Source organism: Ambystoma mexicanum, chromosome 10, assembly GCF_040938575.1.
Source record: "Ambystoma mexicanum isolate Mex_15411 chromosome 10, UKY_AmexF1_1, whole genome shotgun sequence".
Lineage (NCBI taxonomy): Eukaryota > Metazoa > Chordata > Amphibia > Caudata > Ambystomatidae > Ambystoma > Ambystoma mexicanum.
The window spans coordinates 848,128,820-848,146,381 of NC_090932.1; the positions used below are offsets into that span (position 1 = coordinate 848,128,820).

The following is a 17,562-nucleotide window of genomic DNA, read 5'->3' on the forward strand; positions in this document are numbered from 1 at the left end:
ACCCATCGACAAGTAAATGCAACAGAGAAATCGTTTCAATACAAGCCATAGTGAACTCGATGGAGGGAAGCTGATATTCGAGAGGGGTCTGAGCCCGGAAGAGGGGGACCCAGGGGTGAAGAATCATCACCCAAGTACAATCAGGAATATACCAGGCCCTCTGAAGCAACATATTGAACCACTGAAGGTCCCGATACCATTAGACATATTTTGGTGGATCCATGCCCGGAAGAGGGCGATCCAGGGGTGAAAAACCATCACCCAACAACATTTGAATGCCATAGTGAACCCGACAGAAAAAGGCAAACATTCGAGAAGGCTCTGAGCCTGGAAGAGGGGGGCCAGGGGTGAAGTCCTCCCCGAGCGTACACTGGAAAGGAACTTTTTGTTTGTTATTTTTGGAACCCATCAGGTCCTCGGAGACGAGAGACTTTTTGTAGAAAAGAGACTTAACCACTGAAGGTCCTGATACCTGAGAACAGAATTGTTGTCTCGTTCTGGGAAGGCTCGAGAGTGTGCTATGCTCTAGAGTCCTGCCTTCTACCGTGCTCAAAACGTGGGGAAGGGGGACCCCCAGCTACCACATCCTGACATATCATTTGTGAACACTTTTTTCTTTCTTGTGAACCCCATCCCTCACTCTTTTTGTATTTAGTTCTAAGGATTGGCGATTTTTTAAACAAAATTTAAGTATAGGCCTTTTTATTTTACAAGACACCACTAGGACTAACTATTTATTGATGGCCATTGGGGCAGTAGGGTTGTAACGCAGAGTTTCACAGTGACAGTTATTCAAATAAACACACAAGGATTCTTGATTAAACAATTATTAATTTAACTGTCAGTTATATAAGCCTCCTTCGGAAGGGAGCAAAACATGGAATGATTATAATACACTTCAAAACACACTCTTCGTTTCTCTAAATCAGATGATACCCATTGGGGATGGCACACAGACACGTCCTACACCCTCAGGTGACTTAAATAGCTAGGACACTGTGGACATTGATTTATGACTGCCACGTTTAGAGCAATACTGAGTTTGGTGCAAAGGTTCAATATGGGAATAAAATAAAGGTTAACAAATAATTCATAAACAGTAAATACTTTTTAAAAGCTTCCAATGTCAAGTAAATTAGCCCTTTCCTGGGGGAAAGGTAAAAACACAAAGTTAGAGGTAGAAGAGTCTCTCATGGAGCCAGGACAGCCAATGTTAGTTGAGCAAAGTCTAGGGGAGCTGAAGATCTTCTTTGCAGGTAAAGTAGTAAGGGACAGGAGGATTTAATCCACTCCAGGCTGAATCTTGTGTTCCAGTCGTTCATGCTTCCTGGAGAGACCATCAGCATTTTGGTGATTGCATCCTGACCTACGTTCAATGGTAAATGAAACCCTTGGAGGATGGTAGACCATCTAAGTAATTTAGGACTTTCCCCCCTTCATTTGCATTAACAATCTCAAGGGTTGGTGGTCAGTTTGAAAAAGGAAAGTAGAACCATACAAGTAAGGCCTAAACTTCAATGACCACACAATGGCAAAACGCTCACGTTCTATGGTTGCCCACCTTGTTTCACGGTCCTTCCGTTTTGTACTGATGAAGCAAATAGGGTGTTCCCTGCCTTGCTCATCCAGTTTGCTTAAGACTGGACCTATACCTGTATTTGAGGCATCTGTCTGTACAATAAAGGATTAGTTATAATCGGGAGCTCTTAAGACTGGAGCTTTGCAGAGGGCCTTTTTATGCCTTTTACATGCCTTGGCACACTCTTCATTTCATCTGACCTTAGGAAAATTTGAAGAGAAGATGACATTTAGGAGAGAAGCTATCCTCCCATAATTTAATGAAATTCCGGTGGCCCAGTCCTGTACAGCTTGTATTTTACTGGACAAGGGCCTAATCTCACCTCCTCCTACCTTATGCCCAAGGTAGACTACTTTGCTCTGACCAATTCACACTTACTTGCCTTTACGGTCGGATGGGCCTGTTCAAGAGCCTGCAATACAAATCCTAGGTGGTGAAGATGGTCTACCCAAGTGGGGCTGAACACTGCAATGTCACCCACGAATGCAAAGCAGAAGTCCTCCAACCCATTTAGAACCTGGTTCACCATCCTTTGGAATGTAGCAGGTGCAGTCTTTAGTCCAAAAGACATAACCCTAAAATGGTATAAGCCTCCTGGGGTGGAGAATGCCGTTTTCTCCTTGGCATGGTCTGTCAGTGCTAATTGCCAATAGCCTGAGGTCAAGTCAAATGTACCGAGGCACCTGGCAGCCCCAAGTTTATCCACCAGCGCATGTGTTCTTAGTAAAGCAGGGGCATCAGTCTGTATGACTGTATTCAGAGGCCTATAATCCACACAGAACTTTAACTCACTGGTTCCTGCTTTGGGCACTAGCACAACGGGACTAGCCCAGGGATTGGTAGATGGCTCTATAACCCCAAGGTCAAGCATCTTGTTGGCCTCTTCCTTTGAGTGAGTTCTGACATGATCAGATAGTCTGTAGCCCCTGCTTTTGACAGGCAGACTGTTACCAGTGAGTATATCAAACTGGCCTCAAGGGGTCAAGCCTGGTGTCAGTGAAAACGGGGAGGCAAATTGATTTAACAGAGCTTTGCACTCCTCCTGTTGCTGCAGAGTCTGATCTGAAGAGGGTTTAACTCCTTCAATTGTCTCATCTGAAGGGCCTCCCCTGATAAATCAGAGAAGTTCACTCTCCTCCTCCTCCTCCTCCTCCTGATCAGAGGCTAGAAGCAAATATCCTAGTTCTGGTCTAGAGACATGGGCCTTCAGGAGTTTAGTGTGAAAGACCCTACAGGCCTCCTTTGAGTTGGCCAAGTCCACTAAATAATGAACCTCTCCAGAATTGCCTACAGGTTTGAAGGGTCCAAACTATTTATCCTGTAAGGCTCTCTGCCTTGTAGGAACCATAACTAGTACTAACTGATCTAAGCCATGTTGGCCTTCTGGTCATGCCAATGTTTTGCCAGGGCCTGAACAGCTTTAAGTTTTCAGTTGCTTCATTCATCACGAGTAACATCCTCCTCCTGAGGCCTAGTACATAGTCAGTGACACATGGATGGCCGCACTCTCCAACCCCTCTTTGATCAGGGCCAGAGAGTTTCTGACAGGATGACCATAGAGGAGCTCAACGGGGCAGACACCTACTCCAGTTTGAGGCACCTCTCAAACAAATAGAAGGCATGGCAGTAGAAGGTCCGACTTTCTTCTCAGGGGTTCCTCTAAAGCACCTATCATGCTCTTCATTGTCTGGTTAGACCCCTCTACCAGCCCATTTGTTTGTGGGTGGTAGGCAGTTGAGAACTTGTAAGTTACTCCAGTTTTCCCACATAGTCTATATGTAGTGGAACATCTGCATAAATTGCCCTCTGTAACTTACCCAGAACAGGACTGCAAGACTTGTCCTTGGCCTCAAGCCCAGGGATCGAATCTCTCCAGGACTGAAATCTCTGCACTGGCTCCCAGTGGCTGCGAGGATTAAGTTCAAAACCCTCTGCATTGTACACAAGGCCTTCTGGGGTCTGGGGCTGCAATACCTTCAACTCTCTTCCTAAATATCTTCCTTCTTGAGCTCTTCGCTCATCTACCTCCAACTCCCTTAGGGTCAGTCGCTTCTCCAAGCAATGAGTTGGTGGCAGATCACTGTCTTCGGCAGGGGCCTCTCTCTGGAACAACCTTCCTGCCTCCCTGAAACTCGAGGAGAACCATCTCCGGTTCCAGAAACACCTCAAAACCTTCCTCTTTGCTTCTGCTTTCTCTCCTCCCCTCCCTTGCTGAATTCCTGACTAAAATTGCACTGGTTACCTGGCCTCCCTTTCTGATCTCTGGCCCAGGCCCCGTCAATTACCCACTCGCACTGCCTCCCTGGCAACCCCTGCACTTGGGGACCTTTTTTCTGTATCCCTTCAGTCCCCCCCTTACGTCTGCACTTCCTTGCACTGTCACTAGCTGTCATATTTATCCCACTTCCCATGTACTGCAATTTCCCCTCTCCTTTCCCCCTGCACACTTTTCCTTTCCCCCCTTCCCATGCACTTGCGTGATCTGAATGACACCTGGCCTAGTAGGATCATGATCTGTCCTCCCTTTGTCCCCCCCCCTTTGCCTTGTCGCGCCTTGAAACACTTGTGTATAGGCGCGTTATAAATGCCATATCGTATCATATCACATAAAATGTGACCATCTGTTAGAGCTAACTCCCTTAGGAAACCCAACCCTGGTAAAGATACCAAGAAGGGTAATAGCCAATACTTGGGCAGTAACAGTTCTCATCGGTATTGCCTCAGGATATCTAGTAGCATGGTCTACCACAACCAATATAATTTGGTTGCTTGAGGAGGTTGGAGGGTCTAGGGGACCAACAATGTCAATCCCTGACCTCTCAAAATTAACTCCCACCACTGGGAAGGGAACTAAAGGTGCCACATTCTTGGAACCACTTTTGGCAGGTGTGGCAGCACCTACAATGTTTATCAACATCTGCACCCATCTTGGGCAAGTAAAAGTACAGAGAAAGCATCTTTTTGGTCTTGGAACTCGAGTGACCAGCCAGAGGGATCTCATTTGCTAGTTGTAGGAGCTTGAGGCCAACCTCCTGGGGTACTACTAGTAAAGGGAAGTCCCCTGGTGTAGACTCTGTAGGCTCATTGTAGAGACCACCATCCTCCCAATAGATTCTATGCTTCCCTGGCTCTTGCCCTTCCAGCTGGGAAGCTGTCTGTTGTCTCAGACCGTCTAGAGTGGGACACTTTGTCCTCTGCTGAAATCTGCCCTAGAGCGTCTGCCTTCTGCAAGCAAAGTCTGCAGCTCAGGATGGTCGCTAGGATCCAGATCTTCTATACAGGGAAGGACCTCCTCCAGCTCTATCCCACCAGTAGCTGGCTCTTCAGGAGTTGGTTTGTCCACCCACTCAGCCATAGCTGGGGATGGGGTCACTGGGGTGACAAGGGACTGTCCTCTGGGGGAAGTCCTAGTTTTCAGAGCAGGTTTGGCCAATCTTGTCAGCTTCTGTTTCTTTTCGCTGGGAGGCCTGGGGGTACTGGAAACTACTCCAAGAGTTGTCAAGTCATTACCCAACAGGACCCTCCCAGGTACTTGGTATTGCACACTAACAGGAATGCTTACAGTCATGCTATTGCATTGGATAAGGGGTGGCAAAATGGGAACCATTTGGATAGGGCCTCCAGCAAGTTTAGTGGGACCTTTGGGCGCCTTACCTATATCCTCCGGTTTGAAGAAACTCAACCACTGTAATGCTGGCCCCAGTGTCTCTGATGGCAGGAGTCTCCTGGCCATCTACAAGTACACTGTCCTTGTAATATTCTTTTGTGTTGTTATGTATGGTATTACACACATCTATATTCTATTATTCCCACAGACCCAAGGACAACAAAGAAACATTAGCTTGAACTCCAATGGTTTCTTCAGCTAGCAGGTGAAAGTGAGCACTTGTCATTGGGGCCTCATTCTCAGGAAAGAAGGCTAAGGAGACAGTGTGGACACCTGAAGGGCATCTGGGATCCCCTTTCACATGGTCACTAGACCCACAAACCACACATTACTAAAGAATTTCTGGAATTGGGTTTTCTGGTAACCTCCCTCTGGTTTGGCCCAGAGGTTTCACTAGACCTGTATTGCTTCCTTTGGCGGCCCTCTTTTGGTGGTGGAGAATTAGAATTTTCTTTACCATCTTTCTTGTGCTCCCCCACCCCCAATCCTTTTTCTGATTCTCCCCAACAAGTCTTGTATAAGAAAACGGTTCTGGTAGTTTAAAAGGAAAGGCTTTTCCACGGTTCTCAGAAGTAGTTCACAGAAGAAAAGTTTTTATGTCGGGTCACAAGCTGACTAGGCCTACAAGTTGCCAAAGTTCCATGCACTTTCGCAGTGAGAGGTAAGTTCTCTCGGTTGGGTTTTCACAGTACCTTAGATTGAAGAAAAAGATGCAGCGGAAGGAACAAGTTACTTACCTGTAACTGTTCTCCAGCATGGGTCTGGCATGGATTCACATGCTCATGAATATTACCCGTCGTCAGGCTGGGAATCCACGGTAAAGAAAAAATCAGTTTCTGAACGGTCTTTCTACTAATAACCAATCACTGGTCTCTGGGTCATACTGCCACCAGCCAATGACTGCTCTCTACCTAAGCCCCTCCTCCGGCAGTCATCAGATTTGGTAGCACATAAACTGGCAGTAGACCCAAGAGAAGAGCCGCAGAGGGGTAGGCGGGAGGGTTCACAGGTGAATCCATGCCAGACCCATGCTGGAGAACAGTTACAGGCAAGTAACTTGTTCCTTCCCCAGCATGGGGTCTGGCATGGATTCACATGATCATGAATATAAGAATACATAGCAGTACACACATGCACAACCACGGGAGGTGGCAAGGCTCAACATTAAGCATTACAACAACTCAACATTAAGCATTTCTTACCTCCTCACCAGGCTCACCTTCAAGTGAACAGGTTGCGCAGCACTGCCTGGCCGACTCTGGTCTCCTCCCTGGAATCCCGGTTGAGGCAGTAAAATCTCGTGAAGGTGTGCGTCAACCTCCACGTAGCAGCCCTGCACACGTCGAGCAGGGGCAAACCAGACAGGAACGCCGTGGTAGCAGCGATCGCTCTAGTTGAATGGGCTCTCGGATGGCCAGGCAATGGCCGGTTTGCCAACCGGTGACAGTGCATGATGCAGCCGGAGAGCCATCTGGAAATGGAAGCCTTCGAGAGGGCCTTCCCCTGGTTCACAGTTCCAAAGTTCACAAACAGCTGCGATGTCTTCCGAAGACTCTTCGTGCGGTCCACGTAGAACTTCAGCGCTCTAGCCACATCCAGCGAGTGCAGACCTCTCAGCCGGCGACGAAGGCGACGGGAAGAAAACAGGTAACACCAAGGGCTCGTTGAGGTGGAAGTCCGACGGCACCTTGGGCATAAAGGGGGGGTGCGTCCTTAGCACCACCCTCGTCGCGTGGAATGTCAGGTATGGAGGTTTACAGGAGAGGGCCTGGATCTCTCCCACTCGTTGTGCGGAGGTGATGGCCACAAGAAACGCTGTCTTCCACGACAGGAACTTCAACGGTGACTAATGCAGAGGCTCAAATGTCCCATGAGCCTGGACAGCACCACGTTGAGCTCCCACGCCGGCGCCGGAGCCTTCAGCGGCGGGAACGATCGGAACAGTCCCTTCATAAACTCCTTCACCAGGCGATGGGACCATAAGGACGACCGCTCCGGAGTTCTGGTGTAGTGGAAGATAGCCGCCAGATGGATCTTGATAGAGGCATGTCCCAGCCCCGCCTTGGCCAGCGACAGCAAGTACGGCAGGACCTGCATGGCCGTAATCCGCAGAGAGTTAATCTTCTGTGCACGGCACCAGACTGAGAACCTCTTCTATTTGTGTCCATAGCACTTGAGAGAAGACGCCCACCCTTGGCAAGCACCTCCTTGCAGTCCGCTGGGATGTCGTATCCTCCGAATTCTAGTGCTGCAGGAGCCAGGCCTGCAGGTTCAGCGAACCCGGGTCGTGGTGGAGGATGGCGCCTCATTCTTGGACGAGAAGATCCGTATCTGACAGCAGTTTGACTGGGGGGGGGGGGGCGCTGACATGTCCAGAAGGTCCAGGAACCAAATCTGCCTTGGCCACGCCGGTGAGACTAGGATCATCCTGCACCGGGACCGTCTGAGTTGATTGACGAGACGCAGCAGCAACGGCAGGAACGCATACAGGAACAGGCCGTCCCAGGGGAATGAAAAGGCATTGCCCATACTCCCCGGGTGGGGAAACCTGCTGGCGAACCTCTGGCACTTGGTGTTCGTCGCCGTCGCGAATAGGTTGATCTGGGGATTGCCCCATCTTCGGAACAGGAGATCCACTTGATCCTGCCGCAGCTCCCACTCGTGGCACGAGCTCAGCTCCTTGCTGAATGAGTTGGCAATGGTGTTTTTTTATCCCTGAAAGATGCAAAGGTACCAGAAACATCCCCTGGGCGATGGCCCAGTGCCACAGATCCTGTGCTTCCTTGGACAGGGCTGGGGATCTGGTGCCTCCTTGCTTCCGGATGTAGAACATTGTGGTGGTGTTGTCGGTGAATACCCTTACCCCCTTACCCTTGAGGGACGGGAGGAACGATCTCAGAGCTCAGAACACAGCTTGGAGCCCCAGGACATTGATGTGTGGTGACCTCTCCTCCGGGAGCCAAAGGTCTCTTGCGTGGAGATCTCCAGTGTGCTCCCCCTCCCTCCAGGGAGGCGTCCGTCGTCACTGCTTCCTGATGCACCGGGGTCTGGAAGTCCATACCTGCTGCTCGATGCGCGCAGGTGCCCCACCAACGGATCGCTTGGCGGAAAGTCTTGTTGAGTGATATCCGCTCTTCGAAGCTGCCCGTCGCTTGCATCCAACGGGCGTCGAGGAACTCCTGCAGAGGTCGCATCCGCAGCCTGCATAGGCGTACAAGGTAGATGCATGAAGACATCATGCCGAGTAGGGACTTGATGGACCTCACCCTGGCCACGTCCAGGGTCAACAGCCGTTGCACCCTGCCCAGGATGGCCTTCATCCTTTCCTCCGACGGCAAAGCCAATCGCGCCACTCTGTCGAGCCTGGCTCCCAGGAACAGGGCGACTTGCGACGGTACCAAGTGGGATTTTGAGAAGTTGATAGAGATTCCCAGATCCGTGAGCAGCTGGACGGTCTTTGCTGTGTGCCCGACAGCAAGTTCTTTTGACTTTGCTCGGATGAGCCAAACGCTGTTGCCCATCTGACGAAACCCGGTGTCGGCGATGTCCGTGGCCACTGTGATGGCGTGGGCCGACGCCACCTTGCACTCCTGTAGGATTTCCAGGGCCTCAGCCCTCTTGTCGTCCGGAAGGCAGCCCAGCAACAGAGCGATCTTGAACCACAGCTCCCTGTCGTAGCGAGCCACGATCGCGAGGGCGTTGGCCGCTTTAATTGTCATCGCCGCCAACAAAATGACTTGTCGTCCCATGGCATCCAGCTTCTTCCCCTCGTCGTCCGGTGGGGATGTTGAAGTAGACGCTGTCGCCCCCTCCGCCTTCTTCTTGGCCGCCGCGGAGACCACCAAATCCAGGATGGCTGTGCCCTGAGACACATAGGGGCAGAGTCCGGGACCCGGTATTTCTTCTCATACCGGTCTCTCCTGGCAGGAGCCGTGGATGGGTTCTTCAGGAGTGCTAGCCCCTCGTCCCAGATGTCGTCCTGCAATGGGATCGAGAGGACAGTCTTCCTCTTGGCCTCCCGCCATTGGTAGAGGAAACCTTCCTTCTGTTCTTCGGGGCAGAACTGGAAGAGCTCAGACGCCCTGGCGATCATGTCGTGGAAGGAGCCGATTTCGTTGGGTGGGGAGGCCCAGGAGGTGGTGAAGGGAGGTCCATTCCGTCATCGCAGTTGTCGTTGTCCGTCCCTGTCGTCGCCGTCTCTGTCTCCGTTCCTGTCTCGTCCCTCGGAGGAGGGGATGGGGGTGTCATGATTTCTGCCCCTCATGTCCCCAGCCCTCCAAGATGTCAGGCTGGAGCCAGGCCACGATCACCTACATGGGCCTTAAGGGCCTCTCCATCCCTCCAAAGACCCACTTGCAGTCAGACTTGGCGCTTTTGGCACCAGACTCACTCACTCCCATAGGATATCATTGGGGATTGGACTTGTAGTGCATTGATGGTGACAAGATGGATGCCCCCACATATTTCGGTACGCAGAACTGCACGCGCAGTCTAGTCTTTTGGGTGTGGTTCAGCCCAGAGACACCTGGGATACCCAGAGACTATTTAAGCCACGCCCAGGCTGAGAAACATGCTTTGTGTTTTCTGCACCTGCAGCGTGACACTCACTGTGTTCGGATCGGTCTCCAGTAGGCCTGCATCTTTCTTCTGCGCTCAGTTCTTGCAAGAACACCGTTAGGAACAGCCTTACCTTGCGCCGCTTCTGCCCATCATTCATCGCTCCTTCTGTTCTGCGGGCATCTTCGGCGGTGTCATTCCCATCCCAGCACGCCGCTTCCTAAGGAAAAGGTAAAAGAACAGAAAAAAGGCATTAGTAAGCATTTGGCAAATCTTTGCTTATTTTTAAAGACTGTACGAGCTTCAAACTCTTAGCTAAATCCCAGCAGCTCTGGGGGAACTCTGTCTCCGGAACTTCTCTTCAATCTGCAAGAGGGAAAAGACACTCCAGGTTAGCGTGGAAACATCTAGAGGCGCAGCACACCGCGCTTACTCACTGCATTTCTTCTTCATAACCGGCATCCACGCTGAAAACTTTGCAGCACCTAAAAGACACAGAAAAAGAACTCAGTTCAATACAAATATGAAAGGGTCGCATCGCGCATCGTGCTCTCACTCACCTTCAGCGCTACTCATCTCAGCAGCACGTTGCCATCCCCGGACGCCGGCCATCATCTAAGGAAGGAAAGGAACGAAGTTAGAGAACTGTTCAAAAGACTCATTATACTTACCTGTCGTACTCTTGCCAGTGAAGTAACTAGCCAGCAACAAGCCTGCATCAATCAACACGCCACTGCGCCGAAAGCAGGACGGAGAGCACACTTTCCAAGAAAACAAAGTGAGCTGTGGATCAAAGGGAAGGGTTGGACCCCAGGGAAGAAGGGGTTCAAACACACAGACAATAGGGAGTTAAACGCTACCAATCCTGTGTTTCAGGCCCAGTCTCCAGTCACATAGAGTCCAGGGAAGGGTTCGAGGTCGTAAGAGGTCAGAACAGGCTGAGTGACGTCCCCGTGGAAACCAGGTGAGCATTACAGAACACAAAGCCTCACATCAAAATCCACCTGGGCGTCATGGAAACGTCAGAAACCGACCAGTTAGCCCACATGTTGGGGCAGCTACGTTCCGAAGTACATGCAGCCGGGCAGGAGACCAACACCCTGAGGAGAGAGCGGATAGTAGCCAAAGAACGCACTGATGATTTAAGCCGTCAACTTCGCCAGTCACAAGCAGGGCATGCACCATTGCCGGGAAGCGTGCCCTCGATGCCAACACCATCAGCCAATCCTATTCAGATAACCATTCCTTGGGCAGTTCCCTTGGCCCCGCCTGAACGATTTACAGGGGATACCAAGAGGTTTGCAACGTTCATGAACCAGTGCCGCCTGCACTTCCTCTGTAGACCAGGGGCCTTTCCGAATGACCAATCACGGGTCGCTTTTGTGCTATCCTACCCGAGTGGTAGCGCCGCAGACTGGTCTGTACCCTTGGTGGCCCAAGACGATCCTTTGCTGCATGACTTCTGGAGCTTTCAGCAGGAGATGGAAAAGCTGTTCGCCGGTCGTACTCATGGGCAGGCATTAGACAACGAACTTCTGTCCCTACGCCAAGGGAATCAAGACCTATTAACATACATAGCCACGTTCAATAGACCCGTAGTTGAAGCATAATGGCCAGTAGAGAAGAGAACCACGTTCTTTCATCAGGGGTTGCGGGGGGAGCTCAAGGATGTTCTTGCACAAGTAGTGAACCCCCCGAAAGACTGCTCAGAATTCATTGACCTTGTTGTTCAACTGGATCATAGGTTGCAGGACCGAAGAGCAGATCAAACCAGACCGGACCCTCGCCCTATGTATGTGCGTTCAAAGGACAATATTGCCCGCACAACGGAAGGTTCAGGAGAACCAATGCAAATCGGGGGGCCAGATCCCCCTTGACTAAAGCGGAAAGGGATAAAAGGAGACAGCAGCAGTTATGTCTGTACTGTGGAAGGTCAGGTCATTTCCTTAAAGAGTGCCCTGTGATTCCACCGAGGAGGATGGTAGGGGCCATGGACAAGGAAGATACCATCAAGGAATCGGAAAACTCCCCAGCCCGGCAAGTGTATGGATCCACTTGTCGAGCCAAGAAAGTGAACTACAGACCTCCCATTTTGCACCATCTGTGGTCTTGATCAATCACCAACAACCATCTCAGATGCATGCAGTAAGAGCGTACATTGACAGTGGAGCCGTTGGGAATTACATCGACCAGGATCTTGCGGCAAAGATGGGGCTTCCGTTACGCCCTAAATCAACCACCGACACTGTTACCACTGTCGACGGCACGGAAATAGCTTCTGGTCCAGTATTCCAATGCACTGCAGCTTTAACCCTTCTGTGCCAGGATGGGGACACCAAGAATCTATCATTTTCAACCTCATTAAAGCACCACAGTTCCAGTTGATTTTGGGAATGCCATGGTTGGTAGCTCACAATCCTCGAATCGATTGGCGAGCAAAAGAATTGGCCTTTCCCGAAACTTGCACCCACACGTTATCGCCAAGGGAAACAACCAATAGACACCAGTACCCCCACGCTTGCGACTGTGGCAATCGGCACCCTACCAAGTGAATACCAGGACTTTCAAGATGCCTTTCAGAAAGAACAGGCTAATACACTGCCACTGCATAGACCATACGATTGCCAAATCGACCCGATACCCGGCGCACAAATCCCTTGTGGGAGAATTTACACACTCACGGAACCTGAAAAACCAGCACCTGAAGGCCTATCTTGACCGATACCTGGCCAACGGGTTCATCTGTCCCTCGAAGTCTCCAGCAGCCAGTCCTCTATTCTTCGTACCGAAAAAGGAGGGGGACTTCAGAACGTGCATCGACTATCGCGCACTGAACCAGATTACCGTAAAAAAACTACCCCCTGCCACTGATCCCTGAATTGCTTGATCAAGTCAAGGATGCCCAAATATACACAAAACTAGACCTGAGGGGGGCATATCACCTTGTTCGCATAAAACAGGGGAACAAATGGAAAACTGCTTTTTGCACCAAATACACCTTGTACGAATATCAAGTAATGCCCTTTGGCCTTTGCAACGCGCCTGCAGGATTTCAATACTTCATGAACGATGTCCTACGGGAATTGATTGATGACTGTGCTCTAGTGTACATCGACGATTTTCTAGTATATTCCGCATCAAAGCAGGACCATGTTAAACTCGTCCGATCCGTATTGGAGAAACTCCGTCAACACCACCTCTATGCCAAGCTCGAAAAGTGCTCATTCCACGTCTCCGAGGTGGAATTCCTAGGCTTTATTCTCAGCCCGAATGGAATCCGTATTGATGTACACAAGGTAGATGCTATCCTGAACTGGCCATCCCCAAATTCATTCAAGGGGGTTCAAAGTATGCTGGGTTTTGCAACCTTCTATCGCCGGTTCATCCCAGGATTTTCGCAAATCGTGCATCCCATCACGTCATTGCTAAGGAAAAGCAACAAAAAGTTCCAGTGGACAACAGAAGCTGAGAAAGCTTTCCAGGAACTCAAAGCAAGATTCACATCTGCCCCAATTTTAAACCACCCTCGCCCTGATCTCCCATACCTGGTGGAAACGGACACCTTTAGCATGGCTATGGGAGCCGTCCTCTCACAAAAGGACCCCGAAACGGGCCAGTTACACCCTGTTGTCTTCTGGTCGCGTAAATTCACACCCCCTGAACTCAATTACGCCATCACATAAAAATAACTCCTGGCCATTAAATCAGCCTTTAAGGCATGGCGGCACTACCTCTTGGGCGCCAGACACACAATCACCGTAATAACTGACCACCGGAACCTCCAGTACCTAAAAACGGCAAAGGCCCAATCCTCACGACAACTACGTTGGGCACTTTATTTTGCTGAATATGACTATGTGATTACATTTCGACCAGGGGTGAAAAACGGGAAGGCTGATGCCCTTTCCCATATGGGGGTGGAAGAGCAAGGGTATTAGACCCCTCACCCAATAGCAACCATCCCGAGTGACAAGCTTCTAGGAATCACAGCAACCCTAACTCAGAAAGAATTACATGAAGAAATCCAAAAACCTGATGAATCCGGAGCAATTACAAGCGTGGAGTGCACAAGGAGAACATTACATGATAAAAGATCAGTTGCCCTACTTCAGGAATTGTTTATTCTTACCAAACCAAGAACTACGAGAACAAGTCATGTCCGGTTATCATGATTCCTTGATCGAGGACCACCCCGGAATCGTTAAAACCCTAGCCAAGGGATAATGAAATTATTGGTGGCCCATGTGGCGTAAAGACATTATCCAATTCATCCTATCTTGTGGAATGAATGCTCAAAACAAGTCAACCAAGCAGAAACCGGCTGGGCTATTACAACCATTGGAAAACCCACCAGCACCCTGGCACACGTTGTCCCTCGATTTTATTACTGATTTACCACCCAGTCAAGGGTTTAACACTATTCTTGTGGTCGTGGACCTATTTTCAAAAATGGCACATTTCAATCCTCTTAAGGGGCTCACAAATGCTTCCACTCTGGCAAGGGTATTTCTTGAAGGCATCGTACTGCTCCATGGGTTTCCTTCAGTTTTGGTCTCAGACCAAGGTACTCAATTTGTATCTAACTTCTGGAGAAAATGCTGCTCTATGGCCCAGATCGACATCCGGCCATCCACCAGTCACCATCCCCAAACGGATGGTCAAACTAAGAGGACAAATCAGACGCTCGAGCAGTATCTGCGTTGCATGTTACACCAAGCTGAAGGAAGCTGGTTCGACCTATTATGGATAGCTGAATATGCTTATAATAATTCCCTACACACCAGCACTGGGCAGACACCCTTTTATACCATGTATGGCAGGCACCCACGTACTTCTGAGTTGGACATTCCTAAAACCCTGGAAATGCCAGCAGTCAAAACCTTGCACACAACCATTTCTCAAACCTTTAAAAGGGCAGCTGAACACCTACTTCAAGCTAAGAATCACCAAAAGAAGTTTTCTGATCAACACTGAGCAAAGGCCCCCAACTACCAAGTGGGAGACAAAGTCTGGCTGGTGTCTAAACAAGTGTCCATTAAAGGAACCCAAACTTTCCATCCAAGATACCTGGGTCCATTCACCATCACCTCCGTGATAAATCCTGTGGTGGTCAGACTAGCTCTGCCGTCAAACGTGCAGATTCATCCTGTGTTCCACGCGTCTCTCAAACCTGTTCAACATGGGACCCGGGTAGCAACGCCACTGCAGCCAGTATTTGGTTTCCTGCAGCACGCTGAGGAAAATACCACCAGCTCTGAGAATGGTGTCCAGGTGGCTTATGAGTTGATTGGTCCCACCATCTCAAAGGGAGAAGTCGTCCTTGAAGGGCTTCTCTGTCGAGATGAACCTGGTAATTCGGACCTGCAGCAGGGCTTCACCGGGCAAACCGGCTTCACCGGGCAAACCAATGGTCCAGGAGTTGCAGCAGCCGTCCTCTTCCAGCTCGTCTTCGGTTCTTTCCTTCCAGTGGTCGACTCTTCCTTTCAGTCCAAGAGACTCGCCTTTTAAACAGTGTTCTCCCATTAATTCCAGCCTAGCTGCCACTCACCCAGCAGGTTGGCTGTCCTTGCCGGACAGTCAGCCAGCCAATCACGCCAGAGTGCCTTTGGGTCTCCTAGGAGACTAAGCACAGGGAGTTTCGGGCACCTGCCTCACTTCCTGGCCACCACAGACACTCGGGTGCCAGAGGCAGTCTTCAGTCCTCTAACTCTAGAAGGACCTTTCCACAAAGAAATGGCGAAAAAAGAAGACCAGGACCCGTTCAAACAAGGGGGTTCAGACGCCATCTTGAAAAACATGCCTCCCGTGATTTTTAGCTACTGGTGTTCGCTGTCGGGAAAAATCATGGTAGTCTGTTGTAAAACCACTGCCACCAGCCATTTCGATAGGAAAGGGTAGCATTTGACTGCTAGATGAGTTTCTAGACATAGGGGATACTATGTAACCCCTCAAGCCCTCTATTGGAAGATAGTGTATGCTGGGTGTAGGAGTTTAAAAAGACTTGTAAAGTCAACAGGAAACAGTGGTTTATCCCAGAGAAGTTTTTTAAACCATGGGACAGCTTAAAAGGCTTCCCTGTGTCAGTGCACTGAGGGTGCTGCGTGACACATGAAAAGATGCCGCCTATGGAGTTGTTTAAACTCCATAACCAAAGAAATAAACACAGAAAACAAACAGAATTAAAAGGTTCAAAGTACCAAAGTTTAGCAAAAGAGCTGGAGGGCTCTAAGATGGGAGGAATTGGCACCACATTTATGAGAATTCTCCCTAACACCCCTCCCCGCCCCCCCCACACTTAACCTGCTTTTCGGGAGCAAACATTCTGGAAACACTTCGGTCTCTAGCACGTCCACTCCCAATCTGCGACAGGCAGCCATGGAAAGGAAGAATGGACAACATGTAGTCCCTTCGCTCTTTCCATGGTGGCCATTTTGTTGGTTTACTTTTTTTTTTAAATTGTTTTCAATGGCTGCCATGAAAAGGGAAAACGGACTTCCTTTTCCCTCCCCCGGCAGCAATTTTTTGAACTTTTTTTTTCTGTTCCAGAACGCCAGAAAGTTTTGGGACAGACAAAATATGCTTTTAGAACCCCGGTCTTATAGACCTGGGTACTAATAGCAATAAGCCCCTCGCAGTGGGGGGGCATTACCACTTCAGGTAATGCCTCAGGGCCTTCGTTAAGACCCTTGCTTTGCTCTAGCCTGTAACTATGGGCCCCGGGGCATTACCTGAAGTGTTGATGCCGCCCCGCCACCCCGGCTCAGGGTTTATTGCTTAAGCGTTCTCACCTCCTAGTCTCACATGGAAGGGCTCTTCCACCCCGGGGGAGAAGTAACAAGATCCCATGATTAGTCACACGATATACAAAATTGTCTGTGCATATAAAGGGGGAAAGAGGAAAACCCTGTGAAATAAGATAATTGGAATATAATCTTACATTTAAAATGAGGAGAAGGCTGGTGTATGTGTGTGAATGATGTAGAACAGAACCGCAAGACTTATCCTTGGCCTCAAGCCCAGGGACCGCACCTCTCCGGCGCTGAAATTCCTCCACTGCCTCCCCATGGCTGCTAGGATTAAGTTCAAGACCCTCAGCATAGTCCACAAGGATTTCTGGGGCCAGAGCCGACACTATCTACAACGCTCACTTCCCAAATACTCTCTTCGAGAGCCCTCCGCTTGGCCTCCAACTTTCTGCGTGTGAGACGTTTTTCCAAGCAGAGATTTGGGGGTAGATCTTTACACTCTGCAGGTGCCTACCTCTGGAACAGCCTCCCTGCCTCTCTCTGCCTTGAGCCAGAACTCCTAAAGTTCCATAAAATGCTCAAGACATTCCTTTTATCTTCCTCTTTCTCTCTCCTTCTCCCTCTCCCTTGCTAACCTCCCCTCTCTTTCTCTCCAGCTTCACTCATCCATCTACCCCCTAACTCTGCTCAGTTTTGCTGGCTGGTCGCCTGGCTCACTTCCGGAGCCCCACAGGTCACAGGCTCCCCTGTCAGTCTTTGCACGTGCCTCCGGCCCCTCTGCACTATGCCCAGCACTCCTGCACTTTCTGCTTTCCTTCCATGAGAGAGGCAACATCTCTGCACTTAAGTGCGCCCTGTCCTGCAGGGTCCTGGGTTGTTTCCCCCTCCCTTGCACCTCCGTCTGTACATTTGCATGACCTGAATTTACTAGGCCTAGTAAGTTCTGTCTTGTCCCCCTTTGACTCCCCTCCCTAATCTGGCTGCGCCTATTACACTTCATGCACTTGCACTAA

At 50.0% G+C, this 17,562-nt stretch overlaps 1 protein-coding gene across 5 annotated transcripts in view; it reads right to left on the reverse strand.

The window, feature by feature from the left end:
* Positions 1 to 17,562, reverse strand: part of GOLIM4 (golgi integral membrane protein 4) — a 508,200-nt gene that overhangs the window by 204,004 nt on the left and 286,634 nt on the right. The window lies entirely within an intron of this gene.